The sequence below is a fragment of the Lytechinus variegatus genome, chromosome 9 (assembly GCF_018143015.1).
Source record: "Lytechinus variegatus isolate NC3 chromosome 9, Lvar_3.0, whole genome shotgun sequence".
Taxonomy (NCBI): Eukaryota; Metazoa; Echinodermata; class Echinoidea; order Temnopleuroida; family Toxopneustidae; genus Lytechinus; species Lytechinus variegatus.
Window position 1 is genome coordinate 23,671,126 of NC_054748.1, and position 21,991 is coordinate 23,693,116.

General features: G+C 34.4%; 1 protein-coding gene across 2 annotated transcripts in view; it reads left to right on the forward strand.

Annotated features, from left to right (window-relative positions):
• Nucleotides 1-5,420: 5,420 nt before the first annotated feature.
• LOC121421472 (alpha-(1,6)-fucosyltransferase-like) overlaps nt 5,421-21,991 on the forward strand; it is a 36,540-nt gene continuing 19,969 nt past the window's right edge. The window contains exon 1 of one of the 2 annotated variants that reach the window (XM_041616173.1): nt 5,421-5,461. The gene's annotated coding sequence lies outside the window, so the exon portion shown is untranslated. Of the gene's footprint in view, nt 5,462-5,623; nt 5,645-21,991 lie in introns of those variants that run through there. The other variant, XM_041616174.1, reaches the window with a different exon arrangement.

Genomic DNA, 21,991 nt, shown 5'->3' on the forward strand with positions numbered 1-21,991 from the left:
TGGTTAAATGACAAATCTCCAGAATTATTTAATATCAGTGGTTATTCACTTCTTCATGTTGATAGAAATAATACGAAAGGCGGTGGTGTTGCTATATATATTAAGGAAACATATCAATTTAAAATTAGGAAAGACTTAAATTTTCAGAATAATAGTGCTGAATCATTATTTATTGAGGTTGACAACTGTAATTCAAAAAACTCAGTGATAGGTGTTGTTTATCGACCACCTCATTTAAATATTGAATCTTTTTTCTTTGATCTAGATATTGTTCTTCATAAACTTGCAAATGAACATAAAGACATATACTTATCTGGTGATTTCAATATTGATATTCTGGATGTAAACAAACAGAGTCAAACGTTTGTCAACTTATTAAATTCGTATGCATTATACCCTTTTATAGATAAACCTACCCGTATATCTGTTGCAAGTTCCTCTTTAATCGATAATATTTTTTCCAACACTGACAAGCAACATGTATCGTCTGGTATATTATATTCAGATATTTCTGACCATCTTCCTATTTTCATGATCACTACACTTAGACAAAACAAAAAGCATATTGCAAAATCTAAATACATTCGAAGGATGTCTCCTGAAAATATTCAAACTTTTGTAACCGAACTTCAATCCGAACATTGGGAAGATGTTTTATCTTGTAACGTTGCTGATACAGCATATAAATTATTCATTGAAAAATTGCATTATCACTTAGACCGTAACATTCCAAAAATTAGACTGAAGAAGTCATCAAAAACCCCCAGAAAACCATGGATTACTTTTGGGATTGTAAAATCAATTCGAAAAAGAAATAAACTTTATAAGATTAGTTTAAAGAATTCTTCTCCTGAAAATATTACTAAATATAAAAGATATAGAAATGTTTTAACATGTATTATTAAAAATGCAAAGAAATCATATTATTCGCAAAAATTTGAAAATACCAAAGGCGATATGTCAGCTACTTGGAAAAATATTAACGAGTTATTGGGAAAAACAAAGGATGTTAATGTAAATCATAAATATTTACATGGCGATGTTGTATATGAAACATTGGATGATATTGTTAACGGTTTTAATGATTATTTTATCAATGTTGGGCAAGAACAAGCATCAAAAATACCTAATACTACTACTAATTTTGCAGATTACTTACGGAATTCATGTCAACATACATTATTTTTTAATCCAACAAATTCTGAGGAAATATTAAAAATTGTTAATAATCTTAAAACCAGACGTTCCTATGGATATGATGAGATAAGTAACAATCTCCTTAAAAATATTATATTAACAATCATAATTCCTTTTACTCATATATGTAATATTTCAATGTCATCTGGAGTTTTTCCTTGTGACATGAAAGTTGCAAAAGTCACTCCTATATATAAAAAGGACGACCGGACACTTATTGCGAATTATCGCCCCATTTCTGTTCTCTCATCATTTTCAAAAATATTAGAACGCCTTGTTTACAACAGATTAGTCTCATTTTTGTCATTACATAATTTATTTAATCCATCCCAATATGGTTTTCGTAAACTTCATTCTGCTGATTTAGCTCTTGTTGATCTTTATGATAAAATATCTTCTCTTTTGGCAAAAAAGGAGCATGTAATTTGTGTTTTCATGGACTTAAGCAAAGCCTTCGACACCCTGGATCATAATATCTTACTTTATAAATTAAAATATTTCGGAGTCAGAGGTACTACCCTTAATTGGTTTAAAAGTTATATTTCTAATAGGCAACAATTTACGTGTATAAATTCAGTTAGTTCTCGTTTGCAGTATATAAATTGTGGTGTACCACAAGGTTCAATCTTAGGCCCCCTTTTATTTCTTCTTTATATTAATGATATTGTTTATTCTTCACCTCTATTGCAATATATCCTCTATGCTGATGACACTACAGTTATTTCTTCGAGCTCTGATAAAAAAAGGCTTTTTGAAATTTTGAATAATGAATTGCCCAAAATATCCACATGGTTCCAAAGTAATAAATTATCGTTAAACTTGCAAAAAACATATTATGTTAATTTCAAGAGCTCTAAAGCATTATCTGATCAATATACAGAAGAAATAAAAATAAGTAATATTTCTATAGCACAAAGAAACAATGTGAGGTTTTTAGGTGTCATTATAGATGAGTTCTTAACGTGGGATGATCATATATCTAAAATACTCACATCTATGTCACAATGCATAGGGATAATGTTTAAAGTAAAATAATATTTGCCTATTCAAGCATTACTCTCAATTTATAATTCTATTTTACTGCCACATGTAACTTACTGTAATATTGTTTGGGGCTCATTCAAATCAAAAAATCATCATATCTTCTTATTGCAAAAGAAAGCTGTTCGTTTATGTGCTGGTGTTGGTTATTATGAAAATACTGATCCCCTCTTTAATCGTTTTAAAACTTTGAAAATGGATGACATACATATATTTCAAATTGCTTTGTTTATGTATCGATTTTACTGTCGTCAATTACCAACCACGTTTAATCATATGTTCGTTTTAAATTCTTTCATTCATAATTATCCTACGAGAACTTCGACAAATGTTCATTTATTAAACCCAATAACCGCTTTAGCTCATAGGTCAATAAGACATACTGGTCCTGATACCTGGAATAATATACCCATAACAATACGTTACGCTTCTACATTGAATAAATTTAAGTTCGATTTCAAACATTTTATTATTAACAGCTATTCGATCTAAGTCATTGGTTTTTTTTTGTTTTGTTTTGTTTTTTTTTGTTTAATACTTACAAAAATAAACAAATTACTATCTTTCGATACACGGCTGACATATCATCATTATAATTATGTAATATTATTTATTTTTGTATCTTTGTGGCATGCTTGATGTTTCTCATTTTGGCCCTGCTGCGTATATGGAGAATGTAAATGTTATTTTATTTTTATTTAAAAAAAAAAAAAAGACGCATTCAGGGCCGTATAGTCATTTCTTGAGGGGTGTCCTTTTCAAGCCTCTGTGCTTATGACTGTCCCCTCCCATGTAATGATTGTTCTGATATTTGAATATTGTTAATTCGTTTTATGTTGTATGTTCAGTTGTTGCATGGAAATAAAATAATCAATCAATCAATCAATGTAGTTTAAAAAGAATGAAAGTGGCTTTATTCCATATCAGAAACGTTTTTTGCCTTAATATGGGCTCCAAAGTGGCATATTTTCCAATAAATGGGTAATAATGGTATTTGCCCTTTAACTAAGCAAATAAAGACATACATATTGTCATGAAGCGTTACAGTATTATCGGTATATTATATCCTCTTTCGTGTCGAATGCTGATATTTTGAAATAGTTGTTGATGTTAATGATTGAATAGATAGATATCAATGCACATGCAAATTTTTGACCAAAATCATGCCCATTTCGGGATAAATTTTATTTCAAAATATATAGAGAAATGCGTATTGATTAAAAGATTGTCCCATTGTCAGACTCTGTGCAATAAAATATGAAAATAATTGATTTTCATTTTAAAAAAGTCCAAGAGGGCCGCCAAAGATATCAATTTTGAACCCCGTTGGACACGATATTTGGAAGGGAACATCAAGATTCATTAACGAGACAGTTTAGACAAATACCAAAACGTTGATTGAAAAATTGAGTGAAAAATATTTTGATGGTACACAGGAACCTCTTATCCGACTCGACTACAACGATGCAGTCTTACATGGTATAGGTTCGTTGTTGAAAACTAGGCTGAAAACGTAGCCTATAGACTGCCCAGTGGGCAATCAATTTTTGCTGAAATCATTGATTGATCACCAGAGACATAATGAAGAAGAAAATATGTTGTTTGGAAGATTTAATATCATGCAAAATGCAGGAAACATCAATAAAGTAGGCATATCCTTCGCACACCTCAGTCATATGGTGAAAATATCCAAAAACGCACGATTTCTACGTGCGCACCATATTGGAAAGGGGGCTGAAATCACAGTCTATAATGTCTTTTTCAATTACTGTTATATATTTTCTTAAAGTAGAGATATAGATGAAGACAATGATATTATGCTTGAGAGAAAAAATATCAAATAAAGTACACTACAAAAGAAAATAAATTTCTAAATCGATTTTTGACAATTTTTTATGCGAGAAATCTCCAAAACTAATGATATGCAAATTTCATTACGTAATTTGCATATGTAAACAATAATTTCTGTTCGTGAAATTTTACATATCTCTTGTGCACTACTTGAACAATACATTGTGAAAGTTTCATACAAAACGTACATGATTTGGCTGAGATATTCTCCCTTGACTTCATGCTATGTGTACAATGTCTGAAAAATGGTGAAATAGGGCCATTTTGTAGTGACGTCATATATTACGTCATTTCGGAGAGAAGACCACGCATAGTACCCGGCAGCAATGCATTTTTGTAAACTTCAAGGTCCATGCCATCCAGCTATGGGGTCATTTGCTTGTCCAGCTTTTGGTTGAATAAACCTCCTGGGCTGCCGGACTACTTTCTTTTTCCTTCTAATTTCCCAGTTTGTTCTCCTTTTCTTTTCTTTAGCATTGATTTTTTCTATGTTTTTTCTTTTATTTTTCTTATTATTTTCTACTTCTTTTCTTTTTTTCTTCCTTTTCTCTTTATCTATTTTCTGCCTATTTTCTTAAGCTTTTCTTTTTTTCTTTCCTTTTCTCCTTGTTCTTTTTTCTTTGTCTTGTTCTTTCCTCTTTTGTTTTTTCTTCTATTTTTTCTTTGCTTCTTTTTAATCATTTTTACTTATCTTTTTCTTCTTTTTCCTCATTCATTTTTCCCGCTTTCTCTTCTTTTTCTTTTCTTCTTCCATTTTGATTTTTTTTTCATTTTTCCATTTTTTGTTTCCTTTTGTTTTGATTGCAATTAATCATTTCGTTTAGTACCTTTCTTCTGCTATGTTGTGCTACCGCACGGAGAGAGAAAAAATAAACTGGATTTGGGGGCTGTGTGAAAGGGAGTGAAAAGTGCGAGAAGGAAAAACAGAATAATTATGAAAATAATGATGATTATAGTTTAATAGAAAAGATTGGTAAGTGAATGAACAAATAAATTAATTCGTAGTATTAATGAAAACAATAGTAATAATAAATCTTGAATTTTTAGTCTATACTGCATGGGATTGGCAAGCTCAGAAGGGCGTACATAAATTATGTACACGCACATATGCCCGAACAAAATGCATATATAGGTTAATATATTTTACCTAAGGGGAAACTTTTGTATATTGCATTTGGTAATGGTAGGAGAGAAAGATCGATGGGGGGACACACACACACGCATAAGTGCCCTTATTTTATCCCGGTAGACGTCCATAATTATACACATACAGTCATACTTGCGCACCCGGTCTCAGTAGTCTCTACTCTCTTCCATGGATGGACGATTTTTTGACTGGAGGTACTGAACATTTAGAAATCTCTCCTCAAAGGTAACTATATGTGTATATATATATATATATATATATATATATATATATTGGCGAAGAAGCTCAAAAAGCATTGAAGCGGGAGACGTAGCCTGGATTTCTTCAACTTTTATTAATACAAGCTTTCGGCCATCTGGTCACCATCTGGTCACCAACCTGGTCAAGCACTTACAGTAAAACTTGGAGGTAAGAAATCAGACATTTATAATGTATCTTTTTTGTATACATCATTTATTTATCGCAGAACCACATATATCATTGTTACCTCTACCTATTATATGATACGTTGTGTAATTACCAGCACTACCAATTAGAGTAGGGTTGGTTTGGGTGTCTGCGCCTATGTATGTATGTGACTGCGAGTGTGATTACATACATAAGTTCACGTGCTTAGACACGAATGTATATATGAATCAATACCTTATATATGTATTATTTTGAGATATATATACTATTATATATTATTATACATTTTGAGATATATGTATTATACAACACACATAACCCAATACTTTCAAAAAATGTTCGTAATAAAAATCTGCGTAAACTTAATTAATTTCAATAGCTATTGGATAATCCTAATTAAACATTACCGATGTAAAACATATTCTTTTAAGATATACCTCTATTTAGTAAATTAATCCAAATATATGCATATTACATGTAAAGCCATTATGTCTTTTACATCTTCAGATACCTGAAGAAGGCCGAACTAAATGGCCGAAAGCTTGTATTAATAAAAGTTGAAGAAATCCAGGCTACGTCTCCCGCTTCAATGCTTTTTGAGCTTCTTCGCCAATATATCACTAACTGAAGCACCCACGCAATGTTTAGGTCCTTGCTCATCACAATTATATATATATATATATATATATATATATGTATATATATATATATATATGTATATACACTTCTTAGCTTTATTGATATAAAACAACATAGATATACAGTGCGTATCCAAAAAAACGAGAAAGTTTTGAAAAGTCTATAAAAAATTGTTTCAAATTATGATAACTATATTTTGATTATAATAAATACTCTGAAATCTAATCTTTGAAATGCAATTAAAAAAATCTTTGTTCGTGCAGCATTCTGCGAGCACGGGACGTTTTTGTCGGAGGTTCAAAGAGAGGCTTGCGCCAGAATGACAGAACATGAAGAATATGAGTATTATGATGATCAGTTAACATTTTCATCATCTGTTCCATAATTTTCGAATTATGTTGTCAAGTTTTATTTACAAATTTATTTATTTACTTGAATTATTTTGTTTTTTTTAATTTCAACCGCTTTTCCTTTGAATTTTCGTTCATAAGTAAGAAAAGAAGACTTTTTGTCAACCCAAGCAAGAGGATTTGCATTATTAATTGTGGGAAAACTTATTCAAAATTCAAATCCTTTTATAATGTGAAATAAATCATGTCATGGTACCTAACAGGACGAGTCCACCCTAAGAAAATCTTGATTTGAATAAAAAAAAAATCCAACAAGCATAACACTGAAAATTTCATCAAAATCTGATGTATAATAAGAAAGTTATGACATTTTAAAATTTCGCTTAATTTCACATTACAGTTATCTGCACATCCTGGCTGGTATGCAAATGAGGAGACTGACGTCATCCACTCAATATTTCTTTTGTATTTTATTATACAAAATATGAAATATTATAATTTTTGTCCTCATTGTTAAGTGATACAACGATTAATTTCTCCCTGAACATATGAAATTAGCATTATTTAATAATATATTTTTCAGTCAAGTTGGTCCTTATTGTCAAATATATGAATATTAAATATTGTATAATTCAAACAATAGAAAAACGAAAGAAATAGTGAGTGATGGACATCATCGACTTATTCACCTATAGTTATGCATAAAAATAAGCGGAACTTTAAAGTGTCATATAGCTTTCTTATTATACATCCGATTTTGATGAAATTTTCATTGTTATGCTTGTTGGATTTTTCTCTTTTTATTTAAATCAAGTTTTTGTTGGGGTGAACTTGTCCTTTAAAAGGCATGAATCCATTTTTCAAGGGGTTGTTGATTACTTCAGTTCACCAAGTTAGATTGTATGCTTGACAGGACCAACAGGAAGGGATTCATGTCCTCCAATGGCAATGGTGTATTGAGTCAATTTTGAAGGAGCTAGATAGGGCTGATCGGGTAAAATGTATTAAAAAGTTGTGAGCGAAGCGAGCGCGCAAATATATTCCCACTCCTTTATTACAATATCACATTTTGTTATAGATTTGGACATAATATTCAGAAAATTATATCATATTTTACTTTCTATTTTTCCTTTTATTTCCTTCCCACTATTTTTCGTGGTCATGATTTTCTTTAATTGAGGGGGGAGGGAGCATCCCCGAGCCCCCGCCCATCTGTATGGCACTGTTCAAAAGGCATCATAACCTTTGTAGCACACAATGAAAGGATTTGAAAAAAAAATACACGCTCTCTCATACTTCGGTTGAAAAAACCCGAAGGAATATAAAAGGAATATTCAAAGCTAAAAGATAACATATCAAAAAGAAACAACAACACAACAATTCAAGCAAATAAATAGATTTATTAAGCGCAATCCATATCCAATTCGCATTTGCGCTTAAATTCATATTTTTAGATCGGAAAATCAAATATCTTTAGCTCGCACATCGCGATCTTATTATTGATATTATACAAAAGAATGCAATTAGAATGTCGATATTCTAGGTTTGAATCTGAACACATACACGCACGTTTATTTAGATACGAATCTTGTTCCAGTTTCAGATCAGAATATCAAATTATTAATGTAGGAATTGTTACATATATGAATAATTGTAAAAGAATTTTAAAAGCAATTACATTTATCTATTAGTTATTTCCCTTTAAGGATAGCCAAGAATTGTAAAGAACATTCCAGGATGTCTTTTTATTATGCAGGCCTTGCCTATTTAAAGGCCAAGGAGTTTTATTGTTGAATAAGGAAAAGCCAAACAATAGAATTGTATTGGTAGTGGAAATGAATAGGCTTAGGTATTTTGTTTACACTGTTGATTTCAATGAGGTCATTCAAGAGTGTTCTGGATTTTGACTGCTCCTGAAAGGAGAAAGTTCTTTTGGAAGACAATTCTAGAAGCTTGTAGATTAGTCGAAATTTTAGAATGATCTAGAACACTTGTAATTAGTATAAAGCTGCAGATTTTTCAAGATGATCATCACATCATATTAGATCACACCATCACATCATATGAGAGCAGGAGATCACATCACATCATATGAGATCACTTCACCAGATCAGATCAGAGCAGTTTATGCATCAATGAACTGTTTGCAGTTATTTTGAGAAATTATCAGTTCTCATCGAGATCATCAACATCATCAACCTGTTCAATGAACACGCTTCAACCCATGGATTGCTGAAATTGACTGTTAATCATCATCAACATCGTCTTCACGGACATTTCAACTCGTTGCAGTGACTCTTATTATTCATCGGACTTCAACATCAGTTTCATCATCGCCATCATTGTGAATTTTCGCCAGTCAACTGGGATTTTTATCATTTGGATTATTACTTGGATATAGCATCATCACTTCGGGATTTTACATCGGACACTTCAAGAGATTTATGTAAGATCATTATGTGTTTTATTTTATGTATAATTCCTGTAATAAAAAAAAGGAAAATTTAAAACTTCATATTTTAAAATCTAATTGTTATTTGTTGCAGTATCGTAACAAATAATTTTGGGGGCTTGTCTGGGAATCGAAAACCAAATTTGTACAAGCCAAGGCAATCTGAAACGAAAACCAAATTTGTACAAGCCAGTTTGAAATTAAAAACAGTTTTTCCTGGAAACGAAAACCAATTTGAGACGAAAGTCAATTTGAAACAAATCTCAATTTGAATTGGAAATATTTTGGAGATTTTTGGAAAGTTCTAGAATATACTGTACTGTGTTATTACTTGCTTGTATTTGTATATATTCACTATGGCTTCATTTGATGTTGAAGAATTTCTTGCAATGACAGAATTGTCATATGATCATTTGAAGTCACTGAAGAAGGATGATTTGATAACAGTTTGTGATCGTTTGGGTGTATCTCTAGCCCCGGGTTTAAAGAAGGCAGAGATAATTGACTTGTTAGCTAGTCACATGAAGCTTACAGAGGAGTCTGAAACTTCTATCAATATTTCAGACGATGCTCAGATACAACTGGCAAACATTGAATTGGAAAAGGAAAGAATCAAAGAAAACCTTGAGAAGGAAAGAATCAAAGAAAACCTTGAGAAGGAAAGAATCAAAGAAAACCTTCAAAAGGAAAGAATCAGAGAAAACATTGAAATGGAGAAAATGAGATTGGAGTACCAGTTAAAGTTGAAAGAAATGGAGTTAGCTCATGCAAATACTAATACTAACTCTGTTAAAGATAAATCTCCCCAAGGCTTTGATGTGGCGAAAAATATTCGCCTTGTGCCAAAATTTGATGAAGAGGGAGTTGATACATATTTTGTGTCATTTGAAAAAGTGGCCAAGAGACTGAATTGGCCCGAGGAATACTGGACTCTTCTCCTCCAAAGTGTTTTCGTTGGAAAGGCTGCAAAAGTCTATTCTTCGCTCTCTGAAATGCAATCATGTGACTATGCTACAGTAAAAGAAACAATTCTCAATGCATATGAGTTAGTACCAGAAGCGTACAGACATAAATTTAGGAACATTCAAAGACAATCAGGCCAGACGTATGTTGAATTTGCTAGGGAACAAGAAATGATGTTCGATAAGTGGTACAGATCACTGAAAGTTGACAAAGATTTTGTTCACCTTAGGGAAGTTGTCCTCCTAGAAGAATTCAAAAAGAGTCTTCCTTTTGGCATTAAATCTCACTTAGATGACCATAGAGTTACTGAAGTCAGTAAAGCAGCCATAGTAGCTGATGAATTTGAGGTCACACATAAAGGTAGTGGAGATAGGCCTCCTTTCAAGAATTATTGGAAAAAGAAAGGTAAAGGGTCATTTGAATCCCACAATAAACCTAGTGAGGGAAAATATGCAAGCAAGGACAAAGACGCTAATAAGGATCAGGCTAGTGGGGGCACAGAATCAACCAAACGGTCTGAGAGTCGTAGTTCCAAAATTTGTACTCATTGTCATAAATCGGGACATTTGAAAGAATCATGTTGGAAATTGGTTGGAATGCCAACCAAAACTAAGAAAGACATGGGTTTTGTCAAGCAAACAAGTGTTCCCTCGATGGAGTTTGTTCCATCAGAGCCCAATCAAGATGTTGAGAGTGTTTCTCTAGTATTTGCTGATAAAGTTAAACAGGTTGATGAAACTTTTAGAAGTTTTTTGCATGATGGTGAAGTATCTCCTTGTTCGACTGGTGCTGCTGGTAGGTCAGTGGTGATCCTTAGGGATACAGGGGCTGCACAGTCCCTGATGGTGCCAGGGGATTCGGCTCTTCCTCCGAAGAGTTCAGAGAATGCCAACGTCTTAGTTCAAGGTATTGGCCCAAATTTCATGTCGGTTCCTTTGCATAAGGTCGACTTAAAGTGTGACCTAGTTAGTGGTCCTGTGACTGTTGGTGTCGTTCCAGAATTACCCATGAAAGGTGTTGATTTCTTGTTAGGTAACGACTTGGCTGGAGATAAAGTTGTTGCATCTCCAGTGGTTTCGGAAAAGCCCGTTGAGGTAGCTGAAACTGAATTGTTGCAGGAAGATTTTCCTGGGATTTTCCCGGATTGTGTTGTTACTAGGTCTCAGACTCGTAGAGCTGAAAAGGATGATGCGGAATCTGCTGATGTAGAGGAGAGTACTGATGTCTGGTTAGCTGAAACCTTTTTCAAGGATTTGAATGGGGATAGTGTTGAAGGCTCTGTTGCTAACAATGGTAGTTTGTTTAGTAAATCCTCCCTTGTACAGGCACAACAGGCAGACCCAGAATTAAAAAGCTTGTCACAGAAAGCATGTTCTGAGGCTGAGGCTGATAAGGTTCCTGAGTGCTTTTATGTCAAAGATGACATTTTGATGAGGAAGTGGAGACCTCCCCGGAGACCAGCTGATGAAGATTGGTGTATAATTCACCAGGTTGTAGTTCCTCCTTGTTACCGCACAGATATTCTGAAAATGGCTCATGAGTTACCTATGGCAGGTCATGTCGGTATTCGGAAGACAGAAGATAGAATTATGAGGCATTTCTATTGGCCTAAGATGCACAAAGATGTTGTGCATTTCTGTAAGACATGTCACACATGTCAGATTATTGGTAAGGCACGGCCTTCTATCAAGCCTGCTCCATTGATACCCATTCCTGCATTTGATGAACCTTTTTACTAGGGTTCTTGTTGATTGTGTCGGACCCTTACCCAGAACGAGGTCGGGTCACAGATTTCTCCTGACGATTATGGACTTGTCTACACGGTTTCCAGAGGCGATACCTTTGAGGAGTATCACTGCAAAGACAGTGGTGCAGGCGTTAGTGCAGTTTTTCACTAGGTACGGTCTGCCGAAGGAAATTCAATCTGATCAAGGGTCAAATTTCATGTCAGGAATATTTCAGCAAGTTATGAAGGAGTTGGGAATAAAGCAGATCAAATCCTCTGCTTATCACCCACAGTCCCAAGGAGCGTTAGAACGCTATCATCAGACTTTGAAGACCATGATTAGGGCTTATTGTGAAGACTATCCCGTAGACTGGGATAAAGGGATCTCATTCCTACTGTTTGCAACCAGGGATTCCCCGAATGAGTCCACAGGTTTCAGTCCATTTGAATTGGTCTATGGTCATGAGGTTAGGGGTCCTCTAAAGCTTATTAAAGAGAGGTTTATGGTTCAGGATGATGATGTAAACCTTCTAGACTATGTGTCAAAGTTTAGAGAAAGGCTCTCAAAAGCTTGTGATGTGGCTAAGGAACACTTGAAAGAGTCGCAGGGAAAAATGAAAGCTCAAGCTGACAAAAATGCAAAAGAGCGAAGTTTCAAGCCTGGAGACAAAGTATTAGTGTTGTTGCCTTTGCAAGGTGAGCCCTTGAAAGCTAGGTTTAGTGGTCCCTACATAGTCAAAAAGAAATTGAATGATGTCAACTATGTGATCAGTACCCCTGATCGAAGAAAGTCTCAAAGAGTTTGTCATGTAAACATGTTAAAAGAATACTTTGAGCGAGAGGCTAGTCAGCCAATAGGTACAACACAGGTCAAAGAAGAAGAAAAACATGTAGATGTTCATGAAGAAGAATGTTATGGAAAGACAGATAATGAATTGTCTTATACAGATGTATCCAAGAACGAACCATGTGGTGTAAAGTTGTCTAACTCAGAGATGTTAGGAAACATGGATGAGGCATTAAAACACCTGCCTGAAGATCAAAGAAATGATATATCTGGCCTGTTAAGAGAATATGAGAATGTATGTAAAGACAAACCAGGTCGTACACCTTTAACTGTACATGATGTAGACGTAGGTGATGTAAGACCTATCAAACAGAATCCTTATAGGCTCAATCCAAGCAAGTTGGAAATGGTGAATAAGGAAATACGGGTTATGTTAGATAATGACATAATCGAACCGAGTCAGAGTAGTTGGAGTTCTCCCATTGTAATGGTTCCAAAGCCAGACGGCTCTCAGAGATTTTGCATTGATTACCGAAAGGTGAATGCAGTAACTAAGACTGACTCGTATCCAATTCCTAGGTTAGAAGATTGTATTGATAGAGTTGGAAATTCTGCCTATATCACAAAGATAGACTTGCTTAAAGGATATTGGCAAGTGCCACTGACTGACCGAGCCAAAGAGATATCAGCCTTTGTCACACCTGAAGGCTTATTTCAATGCAAAGTCATGCCTTTTGGAATGAAAAATGCACCAGCAACCTTCCAAAGGTTGACAAATCAAGTGATTGCCGGACTTGACAATTGTGTCGTATACATTGACGACATCCTAGTATACAGTGATACTTGGAATGATCATCTGAATCATTTGCAAGCACTGTTTGACAGGCTGGACAAAGCCAATCTAGTAGTGAATCTGATGAAGAGTGAATTTGCCAAGGCAAAAGTCACATATCTTGGTCATGTGGTTGGTCAAGGGCAAGTGCTACCAAGAGAAGCCAAGATACAAGCTATCTTAGACTTCCCAATTCCCACAACTAAGAAAGAATTGCTCAGATTCTTAGGTATGAGTGGCTTCTACAGGAAATTTGTTCCAAATTTCAGTACAGTGGTTAGTCCTCTGACAAACCTGCTGAAGGCAAAAGTGAAGTATGTTTGGTCTGACGAAAGTCAAAGATCGTTTGAGAAATTAAAGGCCATTTTGGTGAATGAGCCTGTTTTGGCAGCTCCAAACTTCACAAAGCCGTTCAAAGTAGCTATTGATGCATGTGATGTTGGAGTAGGAGCAGTATTGCTCCAAGAAGATGAAGAAGGCATCGAAAAACCAGTGTGCTACTTCTCTAAGAAACTCAATCGGTTTCAAAAGAAATACTCAACTATTGAAAAAGAGGCCCTGAGTCTCGTACTAGCCCTTCAGCAGTTTGAGGTGTATCTAACCAATGGAAAGATTACAGTCTATACAGACCACAATCCTCTTGTGTTTTTGGAGAAATTCAAAACAAAGAATCAAAGACTGTACAGATGGAGCCTAATGCTCCAACCATTCCCTTTGAAAATTGTACACATAAAGGGAAAGAATAATGTAATTGCTGATGCTCTATCAAGAGTATAAAAAGTGAAATTATTCATGATTTTGACCAAGTGTGTCATTTGAAGAAAACATCTTTGATGTTCATTTATTTTAACATGTTCGTTAAGTACTATATTTTGTACACGATAACTGTAAATGATTTATCAAGATGACTTTGAACAGTTAAAAGAAAAAATAATCATAAAGAAACCTTTACTACGGTAAAGCTTTCTTTTCCCCGGTGGGGGAGGTGTTACATATATGAATAATTGTAAAAGAATTTTAAAAGCAATTACATTTATCTATTAGTTATTTCCCTTTAAGGATAGCCAAGAATTGTAAAGAACATTCCAGGATGTCTTTTTATTATGCAGGCCTTGCCTATTTAAAGGCCAAGGAGTTTTACTGTTGAATAAGGAAAAGCCAAACAATAGAATTGTATTGGTAGTGGAAATGAATAGGCTTAGGTATTTTGTTTACACTGTTGATTTCAATGAGGTCATTCAAGAGTGTTCTGGATTTTGACTGCTCCTGAAAGGAGAAAGTTCTTTTGGAAGACAATTCTAGAAGCTTGTAGATTAGTCGAAATTTTAGAATGATCTAGAACACTTGTAATTAGTATAAAGCTGCAGATTTTTCAAGATGATCATCACATCATATTAGATCACACCATCACATCATATGAGAGCAGGAGATCACATCACATCATATGAGATCACTTCACCAGATCAGATCAGAGCAGTTTATGCATCAATGAACTGTTTGCAGTTATTTTGAGAAATTATCAGTTCTCATCGAGATCATCAACATCATCAACCTGTTCAATGAACACGCTTCAACCCATGGATTGCTGAAATTGACTGTTAATCATCATCAACATCGTCTTCACGGACATTTCAACTCGTTGCAGTGACTCTTATTATTCATCGGACTTCAACATCAGTTTCATCATCGCCATCATTGTGAATTTTCGCCAGTCAACTGGGATTTTTATCATTTGGATTATTACTTGGATATAGCATCATCACTTCGGGATTTTACATCGGACACTTCAAGAGATTTATGTAAGATCATTATTTGTTTTATTTTATGTATAATTCCTGTAATAAAAAAAGGAAAATTTAAAACTTCATATTTTAAAATCTAATTGTTATTTGTTGCAGTATCGTAACAGAATGTTATCCATTTATCCAATTATCCATCCTTTTCCTGAATTACAAAACGTGAAATCTCAAATTTCGTTACGGCTCGCGCTTCGCGCTCAGATTAAGTGTATAGTCATATAACCGTATCTTGTTCGTGATTTTAAAAGGTGCTTAGAATGCCCTGTATTTAGGTTGGAATAAAAAAAATGTTCAGCTTGCGCTTCACGCCCACATTTTTTGATTGTTGAAATATGTAGGCTAAAAATAATTGTGTGTGTCGGTGTAATGTATCATTCACTTTTTGAAAGCAGATTTTGTGCATTTTTATACATAACAATAAGTTATCTCAGATCTAAGGTAACTTTAAAATGAATGCATATGTTCATAGCAAAGTCGAGGCTCCCTTTAAAACATTACTTTTTAATATTTTTTCCACACATTCAATTCGATTAAATTCAATTTATTTGGCAAATAGATGTACAAATTGATACATATATCATAAAAGACCAAGAAAACGGGAAGTAAGGATGCAAATTGCATTCGACAGGCACATGCGGACCAAGGGGCGAGGTGGTCTCGCTCCCCCCTTTAAAAAAAGTATAAACAGAAGAAAAATAAGTGAAATAGAAAGGGAAACTTAAAAAATGATATGGTGAAAAAGACAAACAAGGGGGATGCCGTGCTGATACGGCCCTCCTCTCCCTGCTGCTGGCTTACCCCTTTCAGTATTAAACAAAGAAATGGGAACAAACAAAATAGATGTTTGAAATGAGGTGAAAAAGAATCAAGTAAGAAAAAAATCACTATGATGAACAGAAAATAATTGGCCGAGATTATGAATGTGTAAGATTAGAAATATCAGTTTGTGAATTGTGAATCCAGTGTCTAATCGCCTTTGCCTCCTCTTGTATCAATTAAAATATAGAAAGATAATGTAAATTGGCAATTCCAGGAGGCCGAATGCGAAATTTGATTTTACTTTTTATTTTTCCTTTATCATTGTATCATCGGTAATTCCTATTTTCTTTGAGTTCTGTATAATATGTATCTCTATTGTCATGCATGTTTTATGTATTTGTTATTTTGCACGGCCCCTTTGTAAACCAGCCTAGTAGCTGAACAGGGCTTTTACCGTCAATAAATAAATGAATCAAATCAAATCAAAATCTCTACGCCCTATTGGCTGCGTAAAACGAAAAAAATGGAATAACCAAAGAAGAGTGGAAAAAAAAGAAGAGTGAAAAAATTGACAGACGGGGAGAATATCAGCGTTTCAGTTGGTCAATTTGTAAAAAAATTAATGGTTCATTTCGCTCTTCATACTTTCAATAGTTTGATTAAGAAGATTGTGCACGCTGTTCATTTATACGAAAAATACTTAAGTACTTTCGTCTTTTCGTCCCTGAAGTGTGAAAGAAGTTCGCGCTTCGCGCTCATATTTTATGTTTATGAGAAACATGTTTTATAAACGACTTTTTTCAGGAAGGCCTTTTTTAAGAGTCGTGGTGTAGTGGTTCTGACTCCCGCCTTGTAAACGGAGAGTCGTGTGTTCGATTCCCACCGCGGTCTATATACCGTCCTTTGGCAAGACGTATTGCACACCTTGCCACTCTCAACCCAGGTGCTAAATGGGTACCCGGATGGATGCGAAAGTTATTGCATGCTTGAATTTACCAGCGCCATTTTGAGGCTACGATGAATGCAAGGAATGCTTCCCAGGGTGTGGAAATCGTGCACTTTTAATGCGGGATTGAAATGAATCCTGGGTAATAATATGCTGTAAATCGTTTTGAGCCGTTCAAAGGAAAGCGATATTTATAAACTTGCTATCATTTATTTCTTATTCATGACATCTCATTCACGATCAAACAAAGTGCTTAAAATGCAATGGGAATATAAACTTGAATTTCAGTTTGAAATCTATACCTGTATTATTAATTTTGTTATGATATTTGTCCTATTCGTAAAGTCAAGCGCTGCCTATACGATCCTTTTTTCAGTCGAGTACATTAAAATACTCTAGTTCATAATCAAACGTTGCATGAAATGTTCAGTACAGAACGAAATAATCTGCTCGCATCATTGCCAGCTTAAATATTGCAAGAAACATTTGAAAAGTCCACTTTTCGGATCAATAGAAAATGCTTGAAATATTCCTCCTTCAAGTCTGTAACCCCCCCCCCCAAAAAAAAGGAATCAGCTCGTGCTTCGCGCTCGCGTTATATATTTAAAACACTGCTTGAAATATCAAGTTCTCAGGTTTGTTTAGCGATATCTTATTAGGCCCCTTGAACCTAGTCTGCTAGTCTTCGCGTGGGGGCACACTTGTTGATCAAAGTTCCAATGAGGGTCTGTGCCTGCAGACTTCCTTGAACCCATACTTCGTTACTGGTCTTGAATTATCCCGTTGCCCAATCTAGCGCACTGACCACAAATTCCATACATATTAGCATTGGATCCACACATTCCTGAATCACTCCTCTTGCATTCCTATTCCAGTCCGAACGTTCCTGACACAGTCCACCTGCCTTTTTATTCCTGTCCGCACGTTCCTGGAACTGTCTGCTTGCCTTCTTATTCCAATCCGCACGTTCCGCATGGCTTCTTCTTTGCTACCTGAAGCTGACCTGATCGCGGATGGTTTCCGGAATACGCGGAAGGGTTTAGGAAGGGCGGGACATCGTTAGGACAAGGTCCCGAAGGTGTCAGGAATTCAATATCCGCGTCGAAATTTTGGTCGAGACCAACATATGGATGCGGACAAATTTTGATTTTCCCGAACACCAGGAAGGGTTTAGGACAGCGTGCGGCACTCCCAGGAATGTCCGGACAGGTTGCGGAAGGGTCGCGGATTGTAATTATTACATTCCGCGCCTTGTCCTGACGCTGCCCTGGCCCTAGTGGAAAAGGGGTATAAAAGGAAATGTAGGTAATTTTTGTTACATTTTTTCCCATTTTGTCACACCGTCCAATTCCTGGGGATGCTGCCTATGGAAAATAATACAGGCAGCAACCCGAAATAAAAATCTTGGGGGTGCTGAAGTACCCCCAGCACGCCCGCTTCCCAGGTCCATGTCACGGGCAGTATGATGTTTAGAAAAGGCCCACAAATTCAGCTTACCTTTGCTTTCTCTCTACAGACATGACAGAAGAAGTCAGATTTATGGTCCGAAACTGTAGTTATACGCTGTGGGTTTGATAAAATAAAAAAAAATCTGAAAAATTATTGAAGTAACATAAACTGTTAAAATTGAAATATTGTATAATTCAAACAATAAAAACAAAAGAAACAATGAGTGATAAAAATCATCGACTCTCTCATTAGCATATCACTGAGTCGTGCATATAACTGTTTTGTGAAAATAACCGAAACTTTAAAATGTCATAACTTTCTCATTTTTGAACGTCTGATTTTGATGATATTTCAGCGTTATCCTTGTTTATTTTTCTCTCTTGATTAAAATCAACAATTCCATGTGTTCTACAATTCGTTCAGCATAGCGGTGCGATAATCGGCTGACGAAGACATGTACATGATGTAGAGAAAGAATCAAATTGTTTCGGCAATAATGTTTTGTTTGTTTTGAAGTAGTATTTATGAAAACATTCAGTTCAAAATCATACATACAATAGTAAATTAACAAAACATTGTTCACAAAGTCAAATAAACAATTATTCATAATACAAAAAAGAATTGTACAAAAAAATACGGAATATAACATTCGAGTCATCAGGAACAAAATAGTTATAACAAAATAATTCATAGTGACGCAATTGAACTGAATGAGTAAACAAGGTAAAGCCCTCCCATCCCAACTGCCCCTCCCCCCACATCCCATCCAAGCCCAGGAAGCGCGACCTGCTTCCCTCCCCTCAACCCTACCCTCCATTTCAGTCTAACTGTATGGTTGAACTTTCTTAGCCTCAGCATCCCTAGAAAATAAACTTGTCCCATTTTCTGAAATGGTTTGTTAATAGAACTCTCTGTTCAGCTAGTTTTCTTTCTTCAAGTCTATCTTCTTGTATTTTTTCCTTAATATGGTTAAGAGTCGGTGGATCTTTTGTGTTTCTACTATTTTTTAAAATCATATACTTTATGAGGATTATTATGTGATTTAATAATTGAGCCTCTCCTTTAGTTGACCCTTCCACGCCTACGTGTACACCTTTTTTATCTATATTTGTAATGATAGGGAGTTGAAGCATGTTCCCACATTCTATCCATATAGTTTTTATTTTATCACATGAAAAGAATATATGATCATATGTTTCTTCTTCTTTACTGCAGAATGAACATAAATCATCTGTTGTCATTTTAAATAAATATAAATATTTTTTTGTGTATAGTATATTGTGTTATATCTTAAATTGAAATCCTCTGATTCTGCTGTTCAGAGTCGATTTTCGTGGTCTTAGAAAAATATCAGATATATCCTTTTTTGTTATATTATATTTTTCCTCAAGTTTTTTAAATTCTTGGGGTATATCCGATTTCATACTTACAAGAATATCATATATTCTTTTTGATGTGATGTCTTGCAAGTCAAAAGTCCTGCCTTTTAATTGAAAATCCAAAATTAACTCACTATCTATGGAACTTTGACCCCCTTTTTTTCAGCGAGTCCTTCCAAAAGTATGGAATGTTATTAAAACTTTCGAGTATATTTTCTATTTCAAAACGATCCAAACCCATTTTTTGAAAGGTCAAGATAGACTTAATCTTCCCATCTTTATCTACAATATGATGGAGTTTATAAATTTTCTTTAACAGCTTTTCATTATAATATGTTTGTCCTTTCAAACGGATGAACCTATTATTGAAAATGATCTCATTTCTTTTATTCTTCTCTTCTTTAAGTAAAAACAATTTTTTATTGAACCATACATCTAACATTTCTGTATAAAATTATGGCAGTTCAAATCCTATCAAATTCATTGTGAGGTTACTAAAAAAAAATAGCAATCCTCCCATATCGTGTGCTAAGTATCTGAAATATTGTTTCCATTTCATTTTTGGCTCTCCCATTATAAGTCTTTTAATCGACATAATTCTTTGTGTCTTAATGAATAACTGAAAATTTGTCATTTTTAGACCAGCATGACCATAATCTAAATAAACAATGTCTCTGAATTTTATCTTTACCACCCCATAAAAATCCAAAGATCAGTGTATTAAAATCCTCTATTACCCATGTCGGGACAATGGTAAGAGAAGAAATGTATATCAATTTAGATAGTTCAAATGTTTTAATTAACTGAATTTTGCCCATTAATGTCAAATCCCTTTGCTTCCACCACATCAAAATTTTCTTTATTCTACTAAGTATTTCTTTGTAATTTATTCTTACTTGACTTTCTCTATCTAATGAAAAATATATACCAAAGATCCTAACCATCTGCTCCACTTTACCAAAAGGTCTGCTCCACTTTACCAAAAGGTAAAATTTGATCTATTTGTTCATGGTGTCCCAGTAACATAATAAAGGTTTTATCTTTATTCATCCTCAAACCTGACGTTTCGGCAAAACATTCGAACAGCATATCTAACTTTTCAATGGACCGAGTGTCTTTTATAAAAATTGTCATATCATCTGCGTATAAAATTTGCTTAACTTCTGTATTTCCAAACTTAATTCCGTGAGTTTCTGGATCAAGTCTTATTCTGTTAGCCAAAATTTCAATACATAAAATAAAGAGATAGGGGGATAACGGATCTCCTTGTCTTACCCCTCTCCCTATATCAAAGTAACCTGTTGAAATACTGCCATTGAAAACACAACTTTCAGCTTTTTTATACAAAGTACTTGTCCATTTACAAAATGAGGGTCCAAAACCAAACGTTTGCAAGACTTTAAACAAAAAACAATGTAAAAACCGAATCAAATGCCTTTTCAAAATCAATGGCCAATAGATATGCCGATATATCATTTTTTACTGAATGAAAATTCATGTCATCTATAAGTCTAATAGCTTCCCCAATATTCCTTCCTTTTGAATATCCTACTTGGTCGACATTGATTATTTCATGCAACACCTCCTTTATTCTTATTGATAGTACCTTCGCCAAAATTTTGTAGTCTACATTTAACAGTGAGATGGGCCGATAATTTTTAATATGTAATGGATCCTTTCCTTCTTTATGAATTAAGGTAATAGTTGCTTGTCTTTGTGATGGCGAAAGTTCTCCTCTCATAAAAGCATTATTCAAAGCATCAACTAAAACATCCCCAATCAGCGGCCAGAACACTAAATAAAATTCTACGCTAAGCCCGTCATTACCCGGTGATTTATTTAACTTCATCCCTTTTTAAGCAGCTAAACATTCATCTTCCGTAATTTTCCCTTCACATGATTTCATCGATTCTTCTGATAATTTTGTTACATCGGAGAAAAAGTCATCAAGGATTTTATCATCTCTCTTTGCATATAACATGCTATAAGAAATACTTGAAACATTTTTTATTTCCTTTTGATCAAAAGTTAATCTATCTCCTATTGATAATTTACGTATATTTGTTTTCTTTTTGTTGGATTCCATTAACTGAGTGAAGTACCTGGTATCCCTTTCCCCGCTTTCATAAAAAGAAGCTCTCGATCTGATTTTAAGACCTTCGCTTACATAATCATAACATGCCTTTAATTCTGTCTTTTTATTCTCTAATAAATCGATTGATTGTTTATTCATATTTGTAGTTAATCTCGTTTGAATACCATCAAT